This window comes from Eleutherodactylus coqui, chromosome 5 (assembly GCF_035609145.1).
Source record: "Eleutherodactylus coqui strain aEleCoq1 chromosome 5, aEleCoq1.hap1, whole genome shotgun sequence".
Taxonomy (NCBI): Eukaryota; Metazoa; Chordata; class Amphibia; order Anura; family Eleutherodactylidae; genus Eleutherodactylus; species Eleutherodactylus coqui.
In genome coordinates, this window is record NC_089841.1 from 32797198 (window position 1) to 32820425 (window position 23228).

General features: G+C 46.8%; 1 protein-coding gene and 1 pseudogene across 2 annotated transcripts in view; one reads left to right on the top strand and one right to left on the bottom strand.

Moving 5' to 3' along the window:
* LOC136629139 (oocyte zinc finger protein XlCOF6-like) overlaps positions 1–23228 on the bottom strand; it is a 913937-nt gene that overhangs the window by 128370 nt on the left and 762339 nt on the right. The window lies entirely within an intron of this gene.
* The window catches only part of LOC136627169 (zinc finger protein 850-like), a 532511-nt pseudogene that overhangs the window by 80063 nt on the left and 429220 nt on the right, over positions 1–23228 (top strand).

A 23228-nucleotide genomic window follows, 5' to 3' on the forward strand; every position in this document is an offset into this window, starting at 1 on the left:
TTCGTATATGGTGATGCTGTTGTCCAACGCCTAGAAAACTGAGTAAACAAACTTGTGGAGTTTTTGGAACAGGAAGTCCAAATAATTGGCTAAGTAAGTCTGCCACTTCAAGCCAAAAAGATTGAACCTCGTTGCAATTCAACATTTAGTGGAAAAGATCAGCATGGGGTGTTAAACATCTGCAGCGCTCCGAGGGGGTTGTCTCCCTGTGGGCGGGGGCGGGGGGGAGGGGTGTCGTACCACTGATGGAAAGTGCAACGTGGAATACATTTGTTAGCAGCTGGAGAAACCATCAAATGGGATTCCATGACATCCAACCAATCTTCATGTGTAAGATTGGGTATAAAGTATTTCCATCGGGGTGGGTGGTTTTACTTTGATTAAATGTAGTTTAACCCCTTCGGGACCAAGCCTGTCCGTGACTTAATGATCGGGCCAAATTTTAGAAGTCTGGCATGTGTCACTATAACAGGGAAGGAGGGTTTCTACACCTCCAAGTAATCCTGACATTGCTTTATCGTCATGTCGTACTTTACTCAGTTGGTAAAAGTAGACGATACAATTCTTGCACAAATAAAAATTCATATTATTGCAAATATTTTAGTTTAAACCCGTTGTTTTTTTTCTATAGTGCACATGAAAATGAGGATTCGCAGCCCAAAATGGGATCCCCCTGTTTGTCCCGTGCTCAGAAACATACCCATTGTGGCCCTAATCTTATGTCTGGTTGCACAACGGGGCCCAAACCGAAAGGAGCAGCCAGTGGCTTTCAGAACAGACATTTTGCATGAAGGTGATTGCCCACTTGTAGAGCCCCTGAGCGACCAAAACGATGGAGAACCCCCACAAATGACCCCATTTTAAAAACTAGATCCATTAACAAATTCATCTGGGGTGTACTGCATGTTTTGAACTGACAATTTTTGAATGAATCTATGCAAAGCAGAATTATGATTTTCCTTTTTTTGGCAGCAAACATAAGAATGAAGACTTTCACCCCAAAATGGATCCCCCTGTTTGTCCAGGGTTCACAAACATACCCATTGCGGCCCACATCTGCTTAATGGACACATGACTAAACCTGCAATAGAGGGAACACCCATTGTCTTTTAGGTCACAACTGAAAAAAATCCAGGCCCCATTGCTTACATATAGAGCCATGAGGCTGCCAAACTCCCCACCAAAAGTGACCCCATTTTGAAATCTTGACCATTTATCTAGTTGTGTACTGAATATTGTTTCTCAGCACTTAGATCAGTCTCTTTCTTTGTTGACTCTGGTCGCTAGTTCTCTCTCCTAGTTGGTGTATCTACTCCGGCACACATTCCAACAAAGTTGTAGCAACTCTCTCGTACAAGAGTATTTGCCAACTTTCACACCCTGGCCTGTAGAGCATCTTAATAAATAGCAGAAGATCTCTGACTGAAGTTTAAAAAAATGACATTCCACCATCTTTCGGTGCGTCCTGTTTCTACGGCACACAAACTGCAACAAAAATGACCCGATAACTTTATTCTATAGGTTAGCACGATTACTACGATACCAAAATTATATAGTTTTTTTTTTTTGTTGTACTACTTGTATTTTTTTAAGATATTAATTTTTTTTAAATTATTTTCTGTCCATTTTCTGCGCACAATGACTTTATTTTTCTGTCGACATAGTTATTTGAGGGCTCATTTTGTGCGGTATGTCCTGTAATTTCTGTTGGTATCATTTTTGCATACAATTGACTTTTGATTGCTTTTTATTACATTTTTTCTCTGAGATAGGGTGACCAAAAAAGTGTATTTCGGGTGTTCTTTCTTTTTTTGGACCACGTTCACCATGCAGGGTAAATAATACATTACTTTGATAGATCAGAAGAACGCAGTGATACCAAACTCGTATTTTTGGTTTATTATTTTGATTTTTTTATTGCAAATATGGCAAGAGGTTTTTTTTTAAATAATTACTAAAACTTTATTTATTTATTTTTACACTTTCTTTTAGTCCTCCTAGAGAACTACAACCAGCAATGCTTTGATCGCTCCTGCAGTATGACGTAACTGCCTATCAAGCCATCCACAGGGATGGCTTGATAAGCAGTCTGCTAAGGCAGCCCTGAGGCTCCCCTGATCTCACTGCGGTTATTGCCCGCACATGTCAGCTGTAATAAACAGCTGACGCCCGCACTGTATGGAGGGAGATAGCAGCGCTATTTTCCTCCATACGCGTCCTGCAACAACAGGACGTAAAAACACTATAGGGCCATCACTAAGGGGTTACAAGTGTGGCTGATAGCCCACATTGCTGCTGAGAATTGATGAGAAATTAACGTACGATCATAATTCCAATCCCATTCCACCTCCGTCACAAAATTTCATGAGCCACAAAGGTGGCCATAAAGCGGACTCAGATACCAGTACTTCTACACATCTCCACAAAACAGTAATGCATTCTAAAACCAAAGATTGGGTTGAAGCAGGAGGTGTCGCAAAAGTAGCCACCACAGGTATACAGTGAAACTGTCAATATCTCATGAAATCAGTTACGCTTCCTTTGATAGCTAGCAGGACCCAGTGATCCATGCAAAACTTTGAGTGGCCAAAGCAGGACCCCACGCTGGGCAGCAGATCCGGAGCAGATTCTACATACCAACCAGCGCTGACCCCCTGGGATGTGTGCGTTTATCAGGCCCAAACCAAATTGGCTGTTTACCACAAAGGGTATTTATACGTCCACGTACATCCAAAAACAGACAATGTGCAATGAGTTGTCTTGTTATACAGTGCTGATCAGAATTGCAATCCCATGCCACCTCTGTTACAACATTGTCAGGAGCCACAAATGTGGCCATAAAGCGGACTAGGGTGCTATTACTTTTAACCATCTGCAAAATTCAACAACCCATTCTAAAACTAAAGATTGGCTTGAAGCTGGAGGTGTCGCAAAAGTAGCCACCACAGGTATACAGTGAAACTGTGAAAGTCTCATGAAATCAGTTACGCTTCCTTTGATAGCTACAAGGACAGCATGAACCATGAAGAAATTTGAGTGGCCAAACCTGGTACAGCTGCATCCCACCCAGGACCTCTGCCTCTGCCCACACCCTCATTCGGGCGCCCACGTCCACATCCTCGACCCTTACCCCTAGTCTTCATCATGTTAGATAATACACTGCATCAAAATGCTAGGCAAACTGTGAGGTATTTTGCGTATGCTGTAAGCCAAAAATAGTGTAAAATGTGTATAGTCTTGTGTGTCCTCTTGATCTGCACTATACAACCCTTGGGCCTATTATGAAAATGCTTTCAGCCCCAACCAACTAAAAAAATGAGGAGTTTTGTTAGTTCCTATATAGTCTGTGTACACCAGAGCACAAATACAAGAGACATACTCTGCAACATAGGCTGATCTGGGTCCTCTAATTATGTTGAAAACAGGGGAGGCAGTGGGAACTATAATCTTAAATTATGGGAAAGACTCTTGTGGCACAGATTGGAAAAAAATTAAACAGAGAATTAAGAATTGGTAAGATATTTTTAATTGGTCTAGAACCTTGGGCAAAAGAAAAATTGAGTGAATGCTCCTTGTCTTTCTAATATCACACAAAAAAAGGATGAAAGTGTAGAACAATTCTATGCCCGCCTTCAGCAACGTTGGTCAGATCTGGGGTATAGGGGCATTCAAGAATTGGGTGACCATGTGCTTAGCATGGCCTTTGTAGAGGGGTTGCGTGAACCCTTGAGGTCTAAACTCACGGATAACAAGTCTGAGTGGAGACAGTATGAAGCAGCAGGCCTGGTACAGGCAGCCAAGGGCATTGAACTAAATTTAAAAATGAAAAAAAGGACATAGCTTTGTTATGATAACACAATACAGCACTGGAGAGAACAAAACAAAACAGGGCACCCATCCCAAACATAACTTTAAGTGTCATTTCTGTGGTAAGCCTGGGCACTTTAAATGGGAGTGTAGAAAATTCCTCCAGCAGAAGGGTGGTGAGCAACCCACAAAGGCAGGAGTAGCCAAGGGAGATATAGAAAAACAAGATTGAATAGCTGTCAACCCTCTGCTCTACTTCCCCATGAACAATGCAAAAGAGGGTGTGGCCATTTTTCTAAAAGGGGAAGTACTCAATAAGGAAATTCCTTTCCTTGTTGATACAGGAGCAGCAACTTCAGTCATCCAAAGCCACCTAATTCCTCCAGAATACCAGCAAAATACAGCTCAAACTGTTGTAGGTATTGAAGGAGTTCCTAAGTAACTTCAGGAAACAGACCCTCTCCCCATAAAATTCAGAGACCAGACAGTTTTAACAAAACTATTGGTGAGTGATGATATTCCACTGTCAGTTATTGGCACAGACACACTCAAAGTAACTGTACTTGATACCCCAGTAGTGCCAAATCAACATACGCTTTTAGCACAAGTCCCGACCACTGCAACATTTTTCATATAGCTTACCTTTAAGGGTAAGCAATATGCTTGGACTGTCCTGCCACAAGGTGCACAGAATTCTCCAAACATGTACACCCAGGGACTCCACCTGATGGAACTGTGCTGTTGCAATATGTTGATGACCTTTTGCTTGCATCCATTTCTCTTATAACATTTTCAGCAGAAAATGGCTGCAAGGCTTCAAAGGAAAAATTACAGCTTTGTAAACAAAAGGTTGTGTTTCTAGGCCATTGCCTAGCTCAAGGGACCAAACATCTCACAGAAGAACGCAAAGCTGCAATTTAAGCCATTTCTGTACCACCTTCTGCTGCCAAACTCCGCACCTTTTTGGGACTTGTCTCATACTGCCGTCCTTGGATCTGTTCTGCCTCATCCCTGATGCAACCACTCTATGACTTTCTTCCAAGTGTTCCTTTCTTTCTCACTCCTGAAGCAACTGACAACTTCCATACACAAAAACTCTCAATTCTCCAGCACTGGGAATTCCTAACTACACTTTACCTTTCACTCTCTTCTGCACTGAACTTTCTGGTCATGCGACGGCAGTATTGGCGCAAAAACGTGGAGGACATCCACGGCTACTTGGGTATTACTCCATGAGATTGGATCCGGTGGCCCGAAGAGCCCCCTCCCGTGTCTGTGCGGTGGCAACAGTACAAGCAATGGTTGATAAGTCTTCTGAGTTGGTCCTGGACTACCCCCTAGTGGTTCTCACCCCTCATGACATCTAGAGTATACTCACTCAAGTACAACCTAAACATTTGTCTCTAGCTCGTCAAATAAGGTTGCAATGTGCCTTGCTCATGCCCCCTAACATCTCTTTCCAATGGTGCACTACCTTGAACCTGACTACTGTTGTTACCATGCAGGGCGGCACGGGGTCCCGCGGTCGGCGCGCGTCGCTCCGGCGGCCTGGAGCCCTGTGTCGGGGTTACCCCAGCGACTTGGGGCGGCCGGTGGGTGGCAGTGTGGGCGTGTCCGCCCGTAGGGTGCCGCCCACACTCCTCTGTCCTTCTTATACAGCAGTGGGTGGAGTTGCCTCCTCCCACTCTCCGCCCCTGGGCAGAGCCTTGTGGTTAAAAGACTGGCAGTGAATTGAGCTCACTGCCAGTTATTGGTTCTGCTTGCACCTAGCCAGTCTGTCTGCAATTACCCTCAGCCAGTCCCTAGTTGCCAGTCAGCTCCTTCTGGTTCCCTATTGCTCTGTCTGTTCTTGTTGGTTCTGTTAGCCTCTAGTCTAGTCTGTCCCAGTCAGCACTAGTTGCTATTCAGTATCCTTCCAGTTTGCCTGTGAGCTCCATCTCCAGCCTTACCTCTGCATTGTAAGTTCTGTTGGTCTGTTCCACCTGCCTCTTCTGTCGGCACTCTGTCCCCCGTTAGTAGTTCCATCTAGGTAGTCGCCAGGTCCCTAGCCAGAGCAGGGACCGCCGCCCAGTTGTCCGCCTGGGGTTAGCCAGGGCCGTGGCCAGTAGGCAGGGACAGTGGGGTGCGGGAAGTTCAGGGCACCCCACCTGGCGCTCGGGGAGCAGAGTGCCGTAACATAATAACTGGCCTTTAAAATACTGTTTTTCTTTCCATGGCAGCGATCAGCGCCCTTGCAAACCAGCTGCAAGACCTGGTGCCGGTGATCCGGGATTTATCAGCTCGCATGGTGGCACAGGAGCAGTGGGCGTTGTCGCATGGTCGGGACGCCTTAACCAGTCCCAAACCCAAGTGCCCTCTTCCCGAGGTATTCTCTGGGGAGAGGAACAAGTTTTTCGTTTTTCAACAGGCGTGTCGCCTGTTTTTTCGGATGCGTCCCCGTTCTTCCGGCTCGGAGGCCCAGAGGGTCGGGCTTATAATGTCCCTACTGCGGGCCTTTTCCATTCCCGAGGGTTCCCCCTCCCTGCAGTTGGTGGACTCCTTTTTTCAGGAACTCGGGGGTATCTTCGATGAACCAGACCGAGTGGGGTTGGCGGTTGCTGGCGCTGCATCAGGGGTCGCTTTGTGTGGAGGATTATTGCTCCAATTTCAGACGCCATGCGGGTGATACTGCATGGAACGATATCGCCCTGAAAGACGTTTTTCTGTAAGGCCTCTCGGACGCGGTCAAAGAACTGTTGATCTCCCATCCCATTCCCGGGTCCTTAAAGGAGGCTATGGAGCTAGCGGTGAAGGCAGATAGAAGGCTCAGGGCTGGGAAGCAAGATAGACCGACCCGTAGAGTCAGGGAGGTCATTTGTCCTGTTCCCTCCTCTTCCGTACCAGTCTCTGTTCCCGAGCCTATGGAACTGGACCCGCTGGACCCCAAGGAGCGACGCCGGATTAGTTTATTGCATCATCTCTGCCTCTACTGCGGGAAAGCTGGACATCGGGTGATAACCTGCCCGCTGAGGCCTCAGCGTCCACAGTCTGAATCGGCAGAAAGACTCTAAGTCCTAGGCGATTGCAGGGAGGATCGCTTAGGACCACAGGTACGTCCTAGACTTCTGGTACCCTGCCAGGTTAGATTCCAGAACTTCTCCCGCCCAGGGCAGGCGTTTATTGATTCCGGAGCAGCCGCTAACCTGATAAGCATGCGTCTCGTTGAGCCCCTGATGGCTGAATTTGTGGCGCTGAAGACGCCAATTCGTTTTGCTAGCATTGATGCTACCCCTCTTGCTTCGGGCTTGGTACGATGGAGGACCCCAGTGTTACAACTCACGGTGGGGGGTCGCCACTCGGAAGATCTATCATTCCTGGTGATGGAGAAAATGTCGGTAGACATGGTACTAGGGATGCCGTGGCTGGCGTTGCACAACCCCCAATTCGATTGGGACACTGGGGAGCTGACCCAGTGGGGACCGTCCTGCCATAGCCACCTTGCTCTCCTTCCTCTCTGCTCAGTTGATACCGCACTCAGTCCCCGAGGTCTGACTTCCCTTGACACCCTGTCTGCCTGTCCTGCTGCTGATGTCGCCACCGATGCACTGCAGGGGGGATGGAAGGAAGTGCAAAAGAGGCTAGAAGTGGTGGGGTCTCGTATGCAGTTGCATAGTGGGAAGAGTCTGTCTGTATCTGAGCCGTACAGGGTGGGACAGAAGGGGTACCGGTCCTCTGGAAATCGCAAAAGGAGGGTTCGCAGGGGGTTCCATAAGTCGTTATCGAAACCTGTTGTCCCTTCGGTGAAGGCCAATTGAAGGCAGCTATGCTACTGATGCTTGAGAGAGAATGGCTGGCCCCTGGGTTCTCTGTAGCTGCTACATCATTTGTCCAATCTTGCATGATCTGTGCCATAAGCAATCCAGGACAGAAGGTAAAGGTCTCGCAAAAACACTTGCCTAGACCACTCTAACCATTTCAGAGATTGCAAATTGACTACATTCAGCTCCCACATGTTGGGAAGTATAAATGTGGTTGGTGTTGTTGATATCTTCTCAGGTTGGGTTGAGGCCTATGCCGTCACCAAGGCAACTGCTCAGGCAACTGCAAAGAAGCTCATGAATAAAGTAATCTGCAGGTATGCGGTACCAGAGGTAATGGAGTCAGACAGGGGTACACATTTCACAGGTGAAATAATGCAACACATCATGTGTGCCCTAGGTATCTCCCAGGCATTTTACACCCCTTATCATCCACAAAGGAGTGGGGAGGTAGAAAGGATGAATGGTAGCCTGAAGCTAAAAATACAGAAAGCAATGAAAGAAACAGGCAAATCATGGACTGAGTGCCTCCCATTGGCCCTTTTCTCAGTCAGATATGTGCCTAACAGACAGAGTTATCACCATATGAAATCTTGTTTTGGTGTTCACCCAGGTTGGGTCTGTGCTTTCCACAGCTGCTGCAGGCCCAGTATGGTACTCTAACTGACTGTTATGTCCTTAAATGCACGCCTAAAGGCAACACACAACCAAGTGTTTTCTTCAATTCCAGAGCCAAATTCTCTTGAAGGAATGCATGATCTGCAGCCCGGAGATTGGGTAGTGACAAAGAGACATGTGAGGAAGACATTGGAACCAAGGTTTGACGGCCCGTATCAAGTGCTGCTTACAACCAGTACTGCCGTCAAACTAGAGGGCAAAACCAATTGGGTACATGCCTCACATTGCAAGAAAGTTAAAAGACCACAATCGGAGAGAAATGAGACTGTTTCTGGTGCTGGGAATTCTCCTGCTTATCATCAGGGCCTGGAGCCTGACTCCAGCCGGAAAGTTGAAATTGGCACAAGCGAAGGAAGGAGGTGTTGTTAAAAGCTACTGGGGAAGGGCAAATAAAACTAAAGCCAGACAGCAAGACGAGTTCATATGTGAAAGCCATCATAGGTGCACAATAGCCAACTTTACACTAGGAGAGACCAGTGGCTTATATGTCCCCTCTACTAATTTTAGAGGTCGTTCATATGTGATACAGGAAGGAGAGCATCATTGGATAAACATTATCAGTAGAGTAAATATCTCATGCTATAAACTAACCCAAGGATGTGTGGCTCATATAGATAAGCAGTTCACATATGAGCATCTTTGAAAGACGTTGATGCGCAAGGGTGACCAAGTTGGGAGAGGAGGCACAAACCAGACAATATCTTTAAAAGATACAGATACTCTCCTGTGCATAAATGGTACTCCTATAGCTAACTCTCTAATGTGGTTAAACTTTTGGACCCTCCTGGAAACAACCCATGTGTTACACACCGATAATTTAGTTAGGATCCCCCATACGTGTAAAAATGTCTCAACCAGAGGACAGTAGTGCACTTTAATATATCTTTTCCTGTAATGAAATCATGCTATAGAATGAAGAGAGAATGGTATGATACTCTTCTTGGAGGAGTAGGAGCAGGCACAGGGGTCTTACATTCAATAGATTTAGAAGTAATGAAAAATAAGATGGCAGAGGTAGGAAGAGATGTGTCTAATCTGGTCAACATTCAGGCACAATGGATGCCCTCTATATTCCTCCCCCAACATCTTGCATTAGAATATAATAAGGATGTATTAAAGCTTTTTAATATGAGTTTTGTGGTTCAAAATTATTTGTCTGTAAATATGAGTAAATTCATAAACTATACACAATGTAGCCTGCAATATGTACTGTATATATGATTCACAAGAAGGACAAAGCACAGTCAGACTTGATGACAAATAATGAAAAATTTAGGAGAAATATTCTCAAGAATGTAATTCCAGTAGCATCTTGGATACAGCCCAGGGCTGATAGTGTAGAATGCTCTGATGAGTATTGCACTGGAGAAATGACTTTTTATGAGGTAAAGGACACAAGCCTAATGTGTAAGTTTGGAGTACTACCTGTGGTGTTTGGACCGCCTCTATATGCTTTCCAATATTGGGTGCCCAAGTTCACAGGTACTATGATTGATTGTGAAAATAAAACCCATGGCATAGAAAACTGTGAAGAAACACTGGATGGCCTAGTATGCGGATGGAGTACAGCTGCATATGAGCCATGTTTCCTGCAGCCTTCAGTCAGCATATGTGATTGGACAGTGCTACCTGCTTCTTTATATGCTGATAGAAGTTGGCCCCCAATATATGTGCTTTATCAACCAAACTAACACCACCAGTATGTATAATCTCACCACTCCATTTTCTGTATGTTTACAGAACAAATTGGTGATACATTGGTTTACAGAAACTTACACCTTTTTGTCAGATCCTGAAGCTGCATTAACGTACTACTGGCACCCAGATGTTATCCCTATGTCAAATCTGACTGTATCCTTGGGTAGAATTGTAAGACTAACGAAAGATACTGAACACCTTCAAAAGCATTTGGATGTTACTAACCTGTATGGGTAGGAGATAAATTGGTCAGCATAGGCACTAAGATCCAGGTAGACACAGAGTATCACTGGTATGATATTTTTACTGGATGGTCACCTACTGCAGGAAAGATTATGGATTTTATGTTTCATCCATTACTAATCCTGTTTCTTTGGTTCATTCTTTTGAGTGTTTGCAATTTCTGGACATTCTGTGGAATACAGAGACAAGCAAATTATATGGAATTGCTCCCGCTACCATATTGTTAAAACAGTCATATGTAAAAGAGAAACAACAGGGGGGATCCGGCAAAGAAGACAATAAAGACCGTCAAATTTCTCTGGACCTGCTTCTCCCTCTGCCCACCCCACTGCCTTTTCCAAGCTGTTGTTGTGCTGTACTTGCCCCCCCCTTCCCCCTCTGAAGCAGTGTCTTCAGTAGGCTTACCAACCCAAGTCGGGTCAGTCACCTCATCATCCACAAGTTCTTCCTCAGAATACTCAGTCTGCTCCTCTCTCAGACTTACTGCCAACCTCCCTGACAGACAATTGTGTTTAACAGCATGATTAAGACCAATTAGCAGGTCAAAACATCGCTAGTGTTTCTTTTATGGAGGAATAAAGAATATAAGCCTATTTTTCATCTTATACTGCCTGGACCACACATTAGTTTCTGGATGATATCTTGGTCTTGATCCGAGCTATTGAACTGGGCTCTGCATCTGGCCTTGTAAATTGGGCATGTATCCACCAGGAGACCTTTGTAGTCTCCAACTACTGCTGTGTACACCATTCTCTCTTCACAGACAACTGTGTCTCATCATCATAATGCACAAATACCTCTTGAGACACTACTTTAAAGTCCCCACCCTCATCACCCTGAGATGGATAAATGTACAAATTTTGGGCATCGCTCACGACTAATTCCTCAGGTGTCTCAGGAAATGTTGTTTGCGATTCAAGGAGGTCACCTGAGAACAATTCCTGTGAATATGCCTGTTCAGAATCTCTCATTTTCCTGGAGTGACCAGGCTGGGAGGAAGGAGGAGCAGACTGAGGATTCAGAGGTGCAGTTCCTTGGCTGTCCTGACTGGACTACATTGAAGACTAGGTGGTGGACGCTTTATCCACGTCATAACCTGATCGCACTGTTGTGCTTTTAATAATGGTCTACCACGCGGACCTGCAAAATGTGACATGAAGCTAGGGAGCGTAGATACGTAGCGTTCTACTACTCCCTCAGCAGCAGGTATTGTTTCACCCAGCTCAGGACCTCGGCCTCTGCCCACACCCTCATTCGGCCACCCACGTCCTCGACCCTTACCACTAGTCTTCATCATGTTGTATAATGCACTGCATCAAATTGCTACGCAAACTGCGAGGAATTTTGCATACGCTTTAAGCTAAAAATAGACCGTGTAAAATGTGTACAGTCTTTTTATATGGTGTGGATCAACAGGGCATACACTTGGGGCTAGTATACCAAAGATTCAGCCAAATACAGTGAAAAACATGAAAAATGCGGAGTTTTGTTAGTTCCTATAGTCTGTGTACACCAGTAGCAGTAAACTGTATATAAGCGGTAACAGTATGCAGAATACAGCCGGGATGCTTGTGAATGCTTTGTGCGCACTACTGGTCCCATGCAGCCAAATTGTTGTTGCACAAAAGTGGAGTTGTAGTCCTAAAAAGGACTGTTGGGTTAAAAGTATTCCAATCCCATGCTAATTCCATCACGAAATTTCATGAGCCACAAACGTGGGCATATAGGGAACTCAGATGCCAGTAATTATACGCATCTCCACAATTCAACAACCCATTCTACAACAAAAGATTGGGTAGAAGCAGGAGGTGTCGGAAAAGTAGCCACAACAGGTCTACAGTGAACCCCTGAAAGTCTCATTAAATCAGTTATGCTTCTTTTGATCACTACAAGGACAGCATAAACCATGCAGAACTTTGATTGGCCAAAAGCAGAACAATTCCTTCTGTGTATGTGTCTGATAGCTGAACACCACGTTGGGAAACCCTTGTGTACCCAGAGTATAGGTGAACCCCTGAAACATTTGTGTACCAAGAGTATAGGTGAACCCCTGAAACATTTGTGTACCAAGAGTATAGGCGAACACCTGAAAAATTTGTTTACAAAGAGTATAGGCAAAGCTTGGAAAAATTATTTTGCTTAGCGCATAGGCGAAGGCCAGAAAAATTGGTTTACCAGAATGCAGGTGAAACCCAGAAACATTTTTTAAAGATAGAGCTCATAGTTGCTTAATTTGCTAACAGAGCCTCGAGGCAGCCCTCTGAAAAAATTAGCTTTTATACAGCCTTTTGGCTCTCTGAAGAATTGGCTATTCTGTGTGCTGACATTCTGGTTTAAAAGGAGGAGGATCATCAGAGAAGGATAGACCAAGCTAGTTCTCCCCGTTTTGGGGATGATAGAGAGTGCATGGTTCTCCTGTTCCAGCTTAAACAATCTTTATGTTCCATTGCTTTCCACTGGTGGAGAAGAGAAGTCTGGGGAAATCCAGGCTTTGTACATCTTAATAAGTTTAAGCCTGTCGGCGCTGTCAGTTGACAGGCGGGTACGCTTATTTATGATAATCCCCCCAGCAGCACTAAACACCCTCTCTGATAACACGCTAGCATCTGGGAAGGCCAGAACCTCCAAGGCGTACAGCGCAAGTTCCAGCTTTGACACCCAATAGTTGTATGGAGCCGAGGGATCACGGAGGACGTTGGTACGATCAGCTATGTACTCCCTCACCATCTTTTTAGAGTATTCCCTCCTACTCAGCCTAGACTGGGGAGTGGTGACACAGTCTGGCTGGGAAGCCATAAAACTGGAAAAGACCTTGGAGAGTGTTCCCCGGCCCGCGCTGGACATGCTGCCTGTTCCCCATGTCTCCCCTGCTAGTTGGCCCACTGAAGTACGTCCTCTACCGCCAGTATTGTCAGAGGGGAACTTTAGCATCAGCTTTTCCACAAGGGTCTTGTGGTATTGCATCACTCTCATACTCCTTTTCTATTCGGAATGAGAGTGGAAAGGTTCTCCGTATACCGTGGGTCGAGAAGGATGAACACCCAGTTATCCATGTTGCCCAGAATGCCTCTAACGCGAGGGTCACGGGAAAGGCAGCTTAACGTGAAGTCAGCCATGTGTGCCAGAGTCTCAGTACGCAACACATCACTGTCCTAACTAGGTAACTAGGAGGATGACTGTCTCCTTCTCCTCTTCAGCCCATACATGCTAAACAGATGTAAAGGAAGTAGCCTGGGTACCCTCTGCAGTGTGGGCAGCAGTCTCTTCCTCCTCATCATCATTGTCCTCGTCGTCCTTCTCGTCCTTTTCCTCGTCGCCCTTCTCGTCCTTTTCCTCGTATTGTAATCCCCCATCTCCTATTCAAGACGCAAAGCGTCGGCCTTAATGCTTAGCAGTGACCTTCTCAGGAGGCAAAGCAGCAGGATGGTAACGCTGATAATGGCCTCATCACTGTTCACCATTTGTGTAGACTCCTCAAAGTTTCCTAAGACCTGACAGATGTCCATGCCCACTCCTCTGTAAATAACTGCAGAGGCTGACTACTACTCCGCCGGCCATGTTGCAGCTGGTATACAACAATGGCTCTACGTTGCTCGTAAAGCCTGGCCAACTTGTGCAATGTTGAATTCAAGCGTATGGGCACGTCTCGCAACAGTTGGTGCACTGGCAGCTGGAAGCGATGTTGCAGTGTCCTGAGGGTGGCAGCATTTGTGGTGGACTTTCTGACGCACCTTGCTGAGCAGGTCTGACAAATGGAGGTAGTTATTAAAAAAGCACTGAACCACCAGATTGAACATGTGGGCCAGGCACGGCACGTGTGTTAGTCTGCCGAGCTGCAGAGCCGCCACCAGGTTACGCCCATTGTAACACACGACTATGCCTGGTTGGAGGTTCAGCAGGGAAAGCCACAGATCAGTCTTCTCTGTCAAAGCCTTTAACAGCTCTTGGACAGTGTGCCTCTTGTCTCCCAAGCTGAGTAGTTTCAGCACGGCCAGCTGATGCTTCTCCACTGCAGTGCTGCAGCGTCTCGAGCTACTGCTGGTGATGTGCTCACACGTGGTAATTGAGAGGTGGAGGGGGTGGAGGAGGAGGGTGTTTGGAAGAGGTGGCATATTAAGCCGAAGAGACCTTCAATGAGGTAGGACCCGCAATCCTCGGTATGGGTAGCACATGAGCAGAGCCAGGTCAGACTCGGTCACAGCCTCCCCCAGGTTAACCCATTGTGCCATCAGGGAGATGTAGTGTCCCTGCCCGCCAGCACTTGTCCACGTGTCGGAGGTTAAGTGGACCTTCCCAGCAACCACGTTGGTGAGGGCACGGTTTATGTTCTGTGACACATGCTGGTGTGGGGCGGGGACGGCACAGCGGAAAAATTGTGGCGATTGAGGACCGAGTACAGAGGGACCGCCGCTACCATCTGGTTGCGGAAAGCCTCCACTTCTACTACCCTATATGGCAGCATCTCCAGGCTGGGTAGTTTTGAAATATGCACTTTTAAAGATTGTGCATGCGGGTGGCTGCATATTTCCGCTTGCGTTCCAATGCTTGGGTTATCGACAGCTGAATGCTGCGCTGGGACACATTGGTGGAGGCAGTGGAGGACCGTGGAGGTGAGCGTGTGGGTGCAGTCTGGGAGATGCTCGTGCCAGCATCCTGGGAGGCGGATTGCATCTCAGTGCCAGTGGTGTGACCTGCAGGGGCTGAATGGCCTTCGTTCCACACCGTCAGGTAGTTAGCCATCATATGCCTGCTCCTGCTGGTAGTGGTGGCTCCTCTGCTGATCTTGGTGCTGCACAGGTGGCACACCCCTGTTTGTTGGTCGTCCGTGCTCTCATTGGAAAACCTCCAGACCTACGAACACGTAGCCCTCTGCACAGGAGTTTGCCGTGAGGAGGTGCTGTGGGGAACAGTTAGGGGAATATTTGCTGTGGCCCTGTTTCTCCCCCTGGCCACCCCACTGCCTCTTCCAACCTGCTCTGTTGCAGCTTCCCTCTGAAGCCCTATCTTCCGTAGGCTTAGCAACCCAGGTGGGGTCGGTCACCTCATCATCCACCAGCTCTTCCTCTGAATCCTCTGTCTGCTCCTCCCTCAGACTTACTGCCCTAACAACAACCTCGCTGACATACAGCTGTGTCTCATCCTCATCATTCACCAATAGCTCTTGAGACAGTAATTGGAATTCCCCACCCTCATCACCCTGAGTCTATGAAAGGTCCAAATTTTGGGCATCAGTCACGGCAAACTCTTCACGTGGCTGTGGAACCATTATTTCCAACTCAAGGCAGGGACCCGAGAAGAGTTCTTGGGTGAATGCCTGCTCATAATCTCTCCTTTTCCTGGAGTGACCAGGTTGGGATAAGGGAGAAGCAGCCTGAGGATTCAGAGGTGCAGTCCCTTGGCTGGCGTGAGTGGACTGCATGGAAGACTGGGTGTTGGATAAAATACTGAAGGCGTTATCCATCAGCACCTGATCACACTGTTGTGCTTTTAATAATAGTCTACCATGCGGACCTGAAAAATGTGAGATGAAGCTGGGGAGGGGAGATACGCAGCGCTCTACTAATTCCTAAGCAGCAGGCACTGTTTCACCCAGCACCAACTGATTGAAGAGTATCTTAGCCAGAACTTTCTGGTCTGTATTGAGAAGCGGTATGGGCTGAATACAGGATAGATCTTTACCCTTTGACAGAATAATCAAGGCTGACTTCCTCACTTACTCTGGCAGAGTGCCCGAGGAGATATACTCATTATACACCTCAGTCAAGAAGGGGGCCAAAAGCTCCTAAAAAGTCTTGTAAAATTTGGATGTTAAGCCATCTGGACTTGGCGTTTTCTTGAGCCGAAGCCCATCAAAGGCCAGTCTCACTTCCTCGTCCTTGATAGGTTCTGTCAAAACATCCAGTGTAGAGACCAGGAAGCCCTCAAAGATAGTTTAGGTCAGGAAACTTGAGACTTCATCTTTATTCAAATCCCTCTCTGCCAGGAGTTCAAAGTAGAAGGACTGACTGCTTCCAGGATCTCCAAACTGGACCTCTTCAGAGACCCTGTACCATCCTTCAGTCCAGTAACCAACTTACTCCTTGCTGACATCTTACATTTTCTGTAGGGGTCAGGCGGGCAGAATTTCCCCAAATCTCTCTCAAGAACCAAAGATGTGTGCCAATCATACGGGCATCTCTTGAGCAAAGACTTCTCCCTGGCAACCTACACACAACTGCCCCCAGTAGAAACCAGTTGCTCAAGCTTCTTCCTCAGTCTATGGTACACTCGGTACAAGGTCAGAGAACTGATGCAGGATAGCTAACTGAAGTATTTTGCCACCCTCTTCTTGAAGATCTCCCACTACTCTGACTTACTACTGCAAAGGCCCATGAGAGGAGTCTGGCTCTGAAGGAAATCCTCAAAATACAGTCTTACCAACTTTTCCTCCAGGAGCACCGGATTCAACTTCCACAGACCTCTTCCTATCTGAGGGGTTTCTGATACTTTTAGAGAAAACAAAATCAAATAGTGATTGGAGAACTTCACCTCAACCACCTCAAGAGGTGACAAGACAGCTTCCTCCTTAACATAAAACCTATCTATCCTAGACCTACTGCTACCTTGGTAATAAGTGAACGCTGTGCCGCCTGAAGATGCTCCGAATGTGGACATTCTTGAAGCCCCACTCATTGTGCTATTGAGAGCGACACTGTCATAGGCCAAACTGCCTCTGGCTCCTCCCCTATCCGAAGACCTCATGACATTATTGAAGTCCTCTCCAAAGACCACCTGTCAACCAGAAAAAAAGATAGGACTTAATCCTTGTGAAGAGCTCCTTTCTCTCAAATTTGGATTGAGAACCATAGATGTTGATGAGCCAGAGCTCTTGCTCCTCCACAAGGACGTCTATTACCAGACACATACCCATTTTTAATTAAATTGCCTGTCGGCATGTGCCATTTGCAGTCTTAAAAAGGACTGCCACCCCGCTATACGGCTCGGCCAAAAGAGACCAGTAGGACGGCCCATGCCTCCACTCTCTCTTAGTCTTGTGTAATAAACCGAGATAAGAAAACCAGGTCTTGTGCAAAAATAAAATGTCGGCTTCAATGCGGCTGAGAAAATCAAAGGCCATAAGTCTTGCAATATTAGACCTTATGCTGGCAACATTAATACTTGCCAGCATCAATGGGGAGAGTGCCTCCATAAAGGGTGATTAAATTAGACAGCTATCTTCTTCCCTCCAGCTCCCTCAGTCTGTGTCCCCACTCCCTTCCACACTCCACTTGAGACACACGAACACATCCATCCCCTCTGAAAGGACCTCCCCCACAGAAACCATCTGCCCACTCACACCCACAGAGGATGGGTCAACTTTGTCTGGAGGCACCTGATCCCCACCCTCCCCAGCAGGGACCAACTCCACCAGAGAGGGGGGAAGCATCAACCTCTTCCAGACCCCCTTTACTGCAAAGCAACGATGACACGGGCTCTGGCTCACCCTCATCCTCCGAAGAGGGCAAAGGTGAACCCATCTCATCGCCAGCGGTTAGAAACCTCCCTCGGGGGAGCCAGTTAAGCCTTCCTTCGGTAACTGATCTGATTTTGAAGTTAAAAAGGCACCCGTCTTTCTGTTGCACCTCTTCTTACCCTGCTTTTTTTCTCTATTTAACCCCTGCTTTCCTCATCCACACTATCCTCTGGATGGGAGCCTGTGGAACCAGAAACCACCATCTCTGCTACTAACCTTCTGACCTCTTCATTTAGCTCGCTCTCCCTGGGTGGTGCTATGGGAGTCTCAGAATCAGCTTGACCAAGGGATACAGGGCCTAGGGACATTCTCCCTGATGGAGGTGAGACCCCTGTACCCTCCTGGACCTCTGCTCGCTTTACTTGCTTCATGGGTGTGGGTTTGTTTTTCTTCACTGAATCCCCCTGACCCACACCACTGCTCGTCCCCTCCCCGGCAAAAAGCCTGTCCACCTGGGTCTCCACTGAAGGTGAACTGGCACTAGCCCAGGCCCGAGGGCAGCGGCTAAACGGGTGACCAATCTCACCACACAGATGGCACATAATGGTCCGACGTGATGCAGCGGTATGGCCTAACCCTCCACAGCAAGCACAAACCAGAATATCAGAGGCCACACTGAAGTGGATGGGGTCACCGTATCGATGGCAGACCTTAAGTTCCCACTGGTAAAAGACCAGGATCCTGTCCTTCCCAGATATGCTGAGGAGGGGATATGGGTAACTGAAAGGCCCGATCTCTTCAACTTTATCATGAATGACCAAGCTCCCAACCAGATATCATGCTCATCTCTTATCTTAACTTCATACCCCGTCACCATACCATAACCGGAGAGCCAGGTATGGATGATATGACTAAAAAGTGACTTGTTATGAGTCAGAACAGTCACTTTCTTTATTTTATCCTGGCAGGACACTGCCTCCACCCTAAAGTCCCGGTAAACTGGCTGGTCCTTTGTAAGCTCATAGTTAGACCAGAAGATCTCAAAACCCTCCAGTCTAATGAAGCTAACCTTGAACTCCTTGGTGTTATGAGGATTTATCAAGGCGAAGATGTCCTCAACCTTGAAGCTCATCCTAAGGAGCAGCCCAACCACAGTCCCCCTCGCCGGACATGCCTCACTGCCTTTCCCAATAAGATGGGCCACATTCCTCCTTCCACCATTTTGCCCATTTGTTGGTAGTGACCAGTCCTCTATTCCTTCTCAGAAAGCTGACAGACCAAAACGCTGCACCCAAAATTCTGTTTCAACCCTCTCACCCCCTACAAGGATAGAGGGATCACCCTGCCACAAAGCCTCCTGAAAGAGGCGACTCATATTCCTGTTCACAATACCCCAAGTCAATGGACTCACTGCCCCCTGGAGACCACCCTGGCATAACTATAGGTGCCAGGGCACACTGGAGAAGCCGACGGACCAATCACAGTGAATCAGCCAACTCAAATAACCAATCACTGTGAATGAATTTAACCAAACAACCAATAAGGTTGCAAATAGTGTGGAGGTGGGGTGGAATTTAGTTATACGCCCACCCCACCATCTACAACTACATTCATTCCAACTTTCTTACTACTGTTCTTCCCATTACTATCATGTGTACTCCCAGCCACTACAGGCACACTAATCACACTATTCCTCTGCGAAACCTTGGAAAGGGGACTGGTTTGCTTCATTTTAAGACTTTACACAGACCGCCTTGCTGACTCCTGCAAGGGGGAGGGTGGGGGAAAAACCCTGACCCCACACCTTCTGGTACCTGCTGTGGACGAGGCACTTTTGCAGACATACTTTCTGTAAGAGATTTAAACTTAAGCACTTTATACTCCACCACGTTTTTCTGACAGCTGTTTTTCTTCTTTATCCTGCTGTCCTCTGCCAGTATCTCTCCTCCAAAGCACATCCTGGCAGCATTCAGGGACGCCTCTCCCTGGGAAATTTCCACCATCAGGAACCCTCGTACCTCCTCCTCCTCCATTGCAACTTCTTCTCTAGTATGTGCTGGGCTCTGCTGCCAGGGTGAAAACTGGAATCCAACTCTTTTTCTTTCTCACATTACACCACTGCCATGCCCTCCACCTTACGCTCATGTAACGACGCCATGCCTTCCTCTCCACTCTTGCATGGTGCAGCTGCCCCGCCCACCACTTCGCTCTCATGTAACACCGTTGCCATGCCTGTTGCTCCACTCTTACATGGCAGCATGCCCACCCCACCGCTGCTATGCTTAACGCTTCACTCTTGCATGGTGCTCTCATGTGACGCTGTTTCCACGCCTACCACTGTGCCCTTTAGTGTCTCCGCTGCCACGCCTGCCACTCCACTCTTACATGGCACCGCTGCCATGCCCACCACACTGCTTTCATGTGTTGCTGCCACCACGCGTACTGCTCCACTCTTGCATGGTGCTGCTGCCACCCCCACCACTCCACTTTCACGTGACACCACTGCCACGCCTACCCTTTTACTCAAACATGACACTGCCACCATGCCTACCGCTCCAGTCTTAAATGGCACCGCTGCCACGCCTAGCTCACGACTTTCTTCATGGATTGAAGAGAGTAGAGTCTGTCACAAGGGAGGCTGATCAGCAGTGAGTTGCAATAATCAAGCCGAGAATGGATAAGGGCAACAGTGAGAGTTTTTAGTGTGTCCACAGTAACAAAATGGCAGATTCTTGCAATGTTTTTGAGGTGCAGCGGACATGTTCGTGACAGAGATTGGATATAGGGTGTAAAGGAGAAATCAGAGTCAAAATATAACCCAAAGCCAGTGGGCATACTGTCTAGGAGTTATGGTGGTGCCACATACTAAGATGGAGATATCAGGATGAGGTTGGTTAGTAGAAGTCGAAAACACCAGTAGATCAGTTTTTGAGAGGTTCAATTTTAGGTAGAGGACATAGTGTTGGAGACAGCGGACAGGCAGTCGGGGAGGCTTTGAAGGAAAGGTGCAGAGATGCCACGGGAAGAGGTGTATTATTGGGTGCTGTCAGCATAGAGGTGGTATTGGAGACTAAATCTCCTGACGGCTTGTCCAACAGGGGCTATGTAAATGGAGAAAAGGAGGTGGCCAAGGACCAAGCCCTATCGTACCCCAACAACAAGGAAAAAAGGAGGGGAGGTAGAGCCAGCAAAAGACACTGAATGAGCAGTCAGATAGGTAGGAGGAGAACCAAGAGAGAGCAGGGTCCCTTAGCCCGTTAGATCGAAGCATACTGAGGAGAAGTTTGTGTTCAACAGTATCAAATGCTGCAGAGAGGTCGAGGAGGTTCAGTAGGGAGTAGTGTCCCCTTGATTTGGCTGTTAGGAGGTCGTTTCACAGGTCTGTAAGGGTTGTTTTTGTCAAGTGTAGGGGGCAGAAGCCAGACTGCAGGGGATCAAGAACAGAGTTTTCTGATAGTTTGGTAGTTAGCAGAGTCAAGAGTCAGTTTCTTTAGCAGTGGGGATATTATGGCATGGTTGAAAGAGGAGGGAAAAATGCCAAAGTTCAGAGAGAGGTTGAATATAGTAGTGAGACGGGAGAGGGACCGGAGGAGGTGTGAGGGAGTGCAGGTAGTAGGGCGAGCAGAGGAAAGCAACCTGGAGATTTCTTTCTCTGTCATTGGTCTGAGTAAAGAGAGTGATCTGGACCACCCAGGTCCTGACAAGACTAGGGTCGGGGATTGGGAGTTTTTTTTCCTGACGGATGTCATTAATTTTCTTTTTTAAGTAAGCAGCCAGCTCTTTAGCACTGAGATCTGTCATGGGGGGCTACAGTTTAGGGCTGAGAAGAGAGTGAAAAGTATCAGAGACGTTTAGGGTTGTGAGATAGTGAGGAGGTGAAGTAGACTTCTTTTGCATGGTGGAGGGCTAGGTTGTAGGTTCTGAGCATGAATTTGTAATGGAGGAAGTCTGCAGATATTTTCGACTTTCTTCAAAGTTGTTCAGCACATCTAGAGCCAGCAGCATCGCTAAATGTACTGCGGCTAATGTGGGGTCATTTTTTGCTGGAGCTGGTATAGGAGAGCACTATTACTAGTGAGGTCACTCTGCATTGGGCAGCATACCTCAAGTTAAATCAAAATCTGCACCATTGGTTCTGATTTTGACTGGAAATTAGCTGCGTTTCCACAGCTGATTTCATACTATGCGACGCTCCCCCTCACTGCCTCCAATGGCTTCCTGCTGGCAGCGCTCCCTGGCTTCCATTTCCCAGTGGCCTGTATTGGTCTCACATGACCAGCATCACCTGACCACTGGTGAAGGGAACTGGAAGCCAGAGTGTCAAAATCTGCAGCAATGGTATATATTTTGACAGTTTTTTGGATGCAGAAAAGCTGTGAAATTTGCTCTGACTTTTTTTCTTTTTTTGAACCCGGCCCTGTACTTTTTATAATGACAGAAGAAAAATTATGCGTTGATAAGCCCCGCCCCTGACCACACCTCTATCTCGCTTTGACCCTGGGAAAATCTGGTCACCTTATATTTGATCACGCAAAAGACCCAGTACTAATTACTTCTTCTGCATCCAGCTGTTCTCTGCTCAGACCGCCCAGCTCTTATACAGCCGAGCGCTCTGAGCGGGGTAGGAAGAACGCACCTGTCTTCAGGGAGCGGGATACAGCTGAAACAACTATCAGCTGTATCTTGCTGTGAATTCCTAATAAGGCTCATCCTCGTCTTTCAGCACGCTGAAAGACAATGATGAGCGACTGCTTGACAAAAACTGCACAATGTTAGTGCAACTACACATAACGATTATCGATCAAAAGATGGCTTTTAGCAAATTTTGAGTGATAATCATTGTGCATAAATGGGCCTTAAGGCTTCTTCACTCTGGTATTTTGCCTCCATCTCTGTTCTTGGAAGAAAAAAGCAGAGAAAAACTAAATAAAAACTGAAATAAACATTTTAGTTTTTTCCTTATTGAATTCAATTGGTTTTCAAAAACACTAACTAGTTTCAATTTTCTTCTGTTCTGTTTTACTTGCGTTTCGTTACTGCAGTAAATAGAGCAGCAGACTGTATTAGATCACTAAAAAGAATTTAAAATATAACTCATACATATATCCTGTAATTATAGATATCCATCCAGGTTACTTCAGACCGAGGCTTTATACAGAGGAGCTAGATATACACTCTCCTTTGTATAATATGGCAAACAAAAAATTCATAGAACTGTATGTGGGCTTGCTAACTAATCTGAATTTATGAATATCTCTGTTCATCTGCTCCATTTTTGGAGCAAAACTTTTTACACAAACTGATTTCAAAGACGTTTTTATAAAATGGAAAGCAAATGAAAACCTTGACAATGGCGTCCTTTCTGTTTGGTTTCCATTTTTTGTTCTGTTAGAAAAAGGCAAAGAAACAGAATGGAATCAAGCAAATACGGAAAGCCTGAATGGAGGTAAAGCCTTATTGTGAAACGGGCGTATAACTCACATCAACTTGCTGTATCTCAGGCTGTATTGCAGAACGAGCATTGATGTTGGCTCTCTTTCAAAAACAAGATT